The following is a 7,826-nucleotide window of genomic DNA, read 5'->3' on the forward strand; positions in this document are numbered from 1 at the left end:
ACCTAACTTGATCTGGAAAACCAGATGGACGGATAGATTTCTCATAACTATCACAGTGGACCCCACTTAAACCCCCAGCACTCAAAGGTTCCATTCGAAGCGGAATCCTTCTCTCCACCTTCTTGCGAGCGGCATACCTAAACTAAATGGATCATGGATCGATCTGAACCGTCCAACCTATGGCTTCTCTCCACGATCCGATGACCTGCAACCCACCAACGCATCCTCACATAAAGCAACCCATCGAAAACTCCCCCTTCTTCGTGTTCTTCTCACACAATCAGAGATCATTGTCTTCCCAATCAGGAAACAACTATCACATATTGCCTATAACCACTAATCCTTGGATCAAATCTGTTGGTTTTGAGGCCCATCTGATGAATGTAGGATCAAGGTATTAGAACAAGATCATACCCACAGTGTAGAATTAGAAAACCAAATGAATCCAGATATGTACCTGCACGTTAGATACCTCCAACGCAACTCACTTGCATGCAACTCCTATTCCGAGCCTAATTATTGACTACTATGACTATTAGAATGTGTTACTTATTCGTATGTTGTATTTGAATGAAAAATGAAATCAAATCACGAGTACTCTGTCCGTAGGTCATTCACAAAAATATTGACATGGGTGTTCTATCCTGAGTTCTCCTTAAAAGATCAACATGAACACTCTCCTTTAAGTTATTCCTTAAAGATTAGCATGTGCGCTTTGCCCTAGGTCATTCTTAAAAAGATCAACACGAGTGTTTGTTGTTTTTTATGTCTTAAATCGAGTCAGAAACAAGGCTTGTCGATGCCATCGAACAATGCTCAATCTCATTGAGATTTTCTCTTGTTTGTCATTGGACTAACTAGGTACTTTCTCGATTCTATCGATGAGTGTTCAATGACATTAAAGAACAGTTTGATGCCATCAAAGATGGCTCAATGCAATCAGAGAAAATTGGATTTTCATGTTTTGTCTGTGGACAATTTAGGTGTTAGTTCAATGCTCTCGACATAGTTTCGATACTATCAAAGGATAAGTTTCGACGACATTGAAGTGTGTTTGATGACATCGATCGAATCACACAAATTTACACAGAGTTTTGATTTTGCGGGATTTTTTTTTCAATTTTGCTTGAGATCCTGTGTGTGTGTGTGTGTGTGTGTGTGTGTAAGTGGGATTGGGAGGCACAACTAAGGTTTCTAATTCGTCCAAGGGTTTCAAAGGATATAACAAATGGTGAGATTCAATGTTGTTCAAATTAGGTAAGTTATTTCTCTCTATAATTTCAACTTTCATAGTGATCATATGTCACTTTGGGCCGTGGTTTTTTTCCATAAGGATTTTTCCATGTTAAATCGATGCGTTATCTTTGTGTTTGCTTGGTGTGATTGGATTACTCTCCTAGATTCATCTCTTTATGCTTCTGTGGTCCCCCAACAATATTTTGCCCTAAGTTATTCCTTAAAATATTAGCATGGGTGTTCTACCTTGGGTTCTTCCTAAAATATCAGCACAGGTGCTCTATCCTGGGTTATTTCATAAAAGATCAGCACGAGTGCTTTGTCGTGTGTTAATTCCCTAAAAGATCAGCACATGTGATTTGCCTTGCGTTACTCCCTAAAGGATCAATACGGGTGCTCTCTCCTGAATTCCTCCCTAAAAGATCAGCACATGTGCTTTGTGCTAGATTACTCTTAGAAAATCTCAAGAAATGTTACTATTTAATTTATATTACATGAGTAGTCATAGCAATTGCAATATTCTACAATCTTAATATTTCTCTATTTATGTTCCTTAATTAGTGCTTCAGAATTCATGTATATATTTGAAAATAAATTTAAATTTTTTTAATTTGGAAATGAAATGATCTCACTAGGCTATTGTGCTCGTCGTTAATTAACTATTTCAAGTACTAAGCTGACATTCCTCATTTGTGAAAATCTCTCCCTTTAGCACTTTGGATGTATTAGACATAGTTAAATTTTCATGTAATAAAAAATATAGTACTTCATCCAATATAGCAAATTAGTTGATTTTCAATTAGTGTTGTATTTATAAACCTATGGACATTGACTAGTGAAAGTACATGGGTTCGAATTTATTATTATAAAAATTTTCATATATTTTAAAAGTGAATTGTGATTAATAATATTGCATTAAATTTTAAATAATTATATTTCACAGGCCTGGGATTCAAGTTTCGAGTAGCCCACTTGTGTACTCAGATTTCGGGGCGTGATAGGTGGTGGGATCACGTGGGCATACTAATGATCGCACTATAAGATTTGGATAGTAAATTAGTAGTGGATTCCATATAAAAATCATTGCATTTATCCAGAGTTAATTTACTCAACACAACATATTAGGTGAATATTGTCTTGTTAAAATTGAACTAACTAAAACAATCAACTATAGAAGGAGAATCTTGTAGTGACAACAACTAAATTAAAGTTATCCAAACGAACTCCTCAAGATATCAATGCATCGATTGTGAGATGAACCGAAGGGCTCACATCGATTGTGACCTATGATAGTCAAGTGGAAAATGTAAACATGCATATATACACATAAGTGACTATACGACCTTTGTTGGGGGACCACGGAAGATCATAGAGGTGAATCTAGAAGAGTAATCCAATCAAACCAACCAAACAAAAAGATACACAGTGATTTAATGTGGAAAAATTCTTGTAATAAAAATCACGGCACGAAGCGACAGATGATCACTATGAAATCAGAGATTACAAAGAGAGATTACCCGATTCGAACAATTGCGAATCCCACCCATTCTATACCCTTTGATACCCTTGGACAAATTAAAAACTCTACGAATACCTCCCAATTCCGTTTACACCCATATTTATAAGCTATGGAAAAATCACAAATAAAATTGAAAATATATCCCGCAAAATCATAGCTCTACAAAAATTCGTGCGAATCCTGTCGATGGCATCGAAATAACACCTCAACTATCTAGAGACAAAACATGATTTTCTGAAAATTCTAGATTGCATCAAGCCATGTTCGATGGCATCAAAGGTGTCATCGAATACCCTCCGATGACATTGAAAGAATGCCTTGATAGTCCAATGACCAACTGGAGAAAAAACTGAAAAATCTCTATGAGATCGAGCACTATTCGATGCCATCAAAGGTGACATCAAATAGTTTGCCGATAGCATCGAAGGCGACATCGAACAATTTAAGACATCAAATACAACAGCCTTATATCCAAAACAAAGACATATAACGAAATTCGACTCTCTGGTACTGACATGAAGAGAGGATCAAAAGAATCAATTGCAAAAGAAGACTATTAAATAGGGAATCAATTTTCTCCAGTCAATGATAAAAACTTCCCAAAAACAATTATATATATATATATATATAAAAGTTTAAAAAAGTAAAGAGAAAATCATAAATAGAGATGAATAACCATGAACCAATAGTAAATCTTGAACAAAAACCATACATTAAACAGTAAAAACATTCTATTATTATCTGTGGAGACATCTCCAGCTGATAGCTATTTGTTGCCAAACGTTATCTCATTGTCACTTCGGCACGGACCCTTCACACTGCGTTATTCTCCAACTCATGCTACATCAGGCAGATAGAAATGTCCATATTTAACTAATCAAATGGCTTGAATTTAGCCCATAACAGCCACACATGTTTAATCCATTTCTTAAAAACCAAGAAGATTTATTTTCCCATCTCCCATTCAAGAAAGGCATTTTCACACAGCAAAAACTCACATGTTCCACTGTCAATCTTTCATTCCCTACATGTGCCAATGCCCCACACGTACTAAACATGCTTACCGTCCATCTTCAATCAATGTGCACATATGCACATGTTTGGGGTCAAGGGGCCCCACCATACCGTGATAGGGAAGTTTCTATAAAATTAGGAGACTGTATATACAAGCTATAACAATCTAAAGGAATGCGACTGGACTCAGTGTCCTCTCCTATACTTTTATAGTAAGTCGTTGAGGGCACAAATGGTCCCGCCCTGGTCTGTAGCACGACACTAATCCGGTCGGGATGAATAATGAGTTTGCCAGAGTGTCCGCTGCAGTGGTAGATCGCTGTCATTTTTAAAATGTTGGTGATTCTTCTACTGCACGCATGCATACGTGGCAATCTGGATAATTTAAGTTGTGGGCTGGGCTTAGATGTTTGATTTCAGCCATTGAATTTTGAGCAATGACCATTTTATTTTTAATCATCGAATTTGTATCCAGTAATTGATTGGTTAGGATCGTTTGATCAGTGTGAACTGCTGATTATGCTATATCCAGATTGGACGCTACATTTTGTGGGGTTCATATACTCTGAATGAGTCACCATTATTTGGATAAAAAAAGGTGGTGAACCTAGGTCGTTATTTGATACTCTTGCAGGTCATCATGCTTGATATGCTGGTACTTTAAAACTCTTGGTGTGGTTAAATCAAAGTAAACTGATTAAATTGGAGAACAATACAGGTCCAGCATAAAGTTGGTTGAGAAATCCTAACCTCTGATTTATAGACACTTGTTTGTTGAAATAGGATCATTGGATATTTTTCGTTTTAAACTATTAAAAAAATGTCCGCTAATCTGGTTGTCTCATAATCGAGTAACTGTAACTTTTGGTCCACCATGCATCTCAACGGGGACACATAACTTGGACACTTTTATTTGAATTACTTGCACCCCATATGTTCTTCCTTAGTAATTTTTAATTGCATGTGTATCATCCATCACAATGCTGGAGCATCAAATCCATCGATCATTTCGCAGGATTGTAGGGTATTTCAAATTCAAAAGATTTCAAATTCTCACTTTTAATGAGCTTTGCAATCCTTTCTTTTGGCTTGGATTACCGGTTATCTCCCTTTTTTGCTCATTTTTAACAAGGGAAGATTTGCATGTGTAACATATGTTATTAAGCTACTATTTTTATTTTATTTTTTATTTTTATTTACACATGCACACACACCCCACACACTCACGCTAGTGTAATTTCACCACCTATGGATACTCAAACCCTTGACTGGGTGTTGAAACTCCTGAGAGTCTACCACCCGAGCAAGAGTAAGGATCCTATTAAGCTACTAATTCATTGTACATGTGATTGATGATATCCTAAAACAATTATATTATCAATTGCATCAATAAAATTACATTAATAGAATGATTTGAGGAGTTCAAACATTGGTCATGTAAACTAATTACCAAAAAAATTAGTTAGTCGCTTAGTTGTGATCCTATGCTTGTGGCCCATTCGAGGCATGGAATTCCATCATTTTTTGCTAAAGTATATATATTTTAATAGGCTTATTATAATCATTGTTTTAAACATCATATATGTATCCTAATTAAGAATATTAAAGTTGATTTTGTAATTAAATTTAAACTTTCCTAAATATACTACATAATTTAAGTGCATTGCAATTTTTAGATTAGGGAGACTCATCGGGTTGTGAAACACAATCATGGTATTCGATTCTAATGTATTATAATTAAGGGATTGCCAAGCCAAGCATTTTGCTTCAAGGTACCAAACAAGGCCATCCTATTTTACAACGGACGCAGCTTCCGTGGATTCTTACTTTGGGACCTACTGTAATGCAAATGTCTTATATCGATGCTAATCACCTGTTTTTCTAAATCATTTTAGAGCATGAGTCAAAAACTACGACCACCTGTTTTTCTAAATCATTTTAGAGCATGAGCCAAAAACCACAACAGATCCAAATCTTAAGTAGATCACTCTACAGGAAACAATGGTGCATGAATGTTGACTATTATAAACTTCTAAGGCCCACTGAAATGTTTATTTGCCATCCAACCAGCTGATAAGGTCACAAGACCTGGATGAAATGGGGGTGCAGATTGGGTACTGCTCCCACTAAGAAGTAGTTAGAGATGGACGGTCATGTCGGGCGTTTTGTGGGGGCCTACCTAGATCTATAATTTTATCCATGCTATCCATCTATTTTGACAGATAATTTTAAAGCAGATATAATATTCAAGTAGCACACAACATTAAGCAGCAGGGATTGAAGTCTAATGGTTGAAAACATCCTATGGCTCATCATGATATTTATTTGCCATCCAACCTATTCCTAGGGTCGCATAGACATGTATTTTTGGGAAAACATAAATTTCAGCCTACTCCATAATTTCTATTGCCCTTAATAAGTTTTCAATGGTCAATCACTACTGTTTCTTATGTTGTGGTCCACCTGATATTTGGATCCGCTGCAATTTTGGGCTAATACCCCAAAATGTTATGGTGAAACATATGGACGGCGTGAATGTAAGACACGTGCATCATGGTGGGCCACACGGTTGGGGATCCGCCAACTTTGGGCGGACATCATATAGCTTTCTTTACCCTCTGAAATGATCAAAATACCCTGCACCTGCGATCTGACCCGGGTCAGTCGGTCTTCGTAAAACTGTCGAATAAAAAAAAAAAAATACAAAGAGAGACTTAGAAGCGATGAAGCATCGACAATTTGACAGAAATGAGTGACGAGCGGAAGAGACAAACTCGGGCAATCCGGTTCCAACTCGAGATGGTTGGGGATCGGAGCAAACGGCAGACAATAATGACGTGGCGACAAACCGACCGATAATGCTTGGTTGTCGGTTTCGTTTGGTATACGGGCCCACTCCCAGTTTGCGGGCCACCGTTCAATTTCTAACCGACGCAAAAAACCAATTCAAGAAAAACGTTGATACTCTGGGAGAGTTGATGGTTGATACACAGACACTCAGACAGTATCAAATCGTACATGTGGCATATAGGTAATTCAAACTTAACCATCCAATCCCTGGAACTCAGTTTAGATGGTCATGTATCAAAAACTGGATTGACTTAGTTTTCTATTTGGCTGATCGGTAGGTATTTAGTGGACGACTGAATGAGAGATGGGTTAATGGTCCCAATTCTACGGACGAATGTCAATCAAGCATGGTCAATCTATCTGAAATTTGTGTTGGATTAAAAGAAGTTCAAAAAAAAAAAAAAAAAAGATTTGATTTTTTTTTTTAATTGAATTTTGTTTTCATTAATTGATTTATTTTAATTGTATTTAGTTTTGTCTCATAAGTTATTAAGAAAATTAAGCTTTTATATTAAAACCTCTCGTTAATTTTTGTATTGGAAAATAAGAGTATGCCATGCGAGCAATCTTTCGTGCTGACGACAATGGCCGGAGTGAATTGTGGTATGTGTTTGATCGGATAATTTTTGTTTACTTTTCTTTTATAAAGATATATCATCTCTATATATTACAAAATTGTTCGAAAATTCTCTCTTTTCTGATTTTTTGTGTGTTCTTTATGGACAAATCAATTCAAGTATTATTGAGTTCGTATGGTTGTGATTGATGGTGCACCAAATTTAAGTTGTTCATCTTGGAGGAGAACTGTTATATCTTCGGTACAAATTTGGTAAGACCTGGTACATTATTTATCTTCCTATGGGAGTAAATATGTCTTTAAGACATTGACTGTAATGTGATTCAGCTCTCCAGATTCTTCAGTTATTATTTCTAGTTTATTATTGTGAATTTTTTGCCATATTTTCGTGACTTTAGAACTAACATTTTGATGTAATGAAACTATCTCCGACATGTCACGATATTTGGACAATTTAATTCCAATTAATATATCTAAAGTTTACAACATCTTAGTGCCACATATCAACTATTACACTATATCAGAGTATTAATATAGCTACCTTTTAGCTTTGGACACGGATTGTGTAGTGAGGAACTCACCACTCTAGTGTGTTGCTCACGATGATGTATTTGTTTTATCCAGGCCGTC

The sequence above is a fragment of the Magnolia sinica genome, chromosome 1, assembly GCF_029962835.1.
Source record: "Magnolia sinica isolate HGM2019 chromosome 1, MsV1, whole genome shotgun sequence".
Taxonomy (NCBI): domain Eukaryota; kingdom Viridiplantae; phylum Streptophyta; class Magnoliopsida; order Magnoliales; family Magnoliaceae; genus Magnolia; species Magnolia sinica.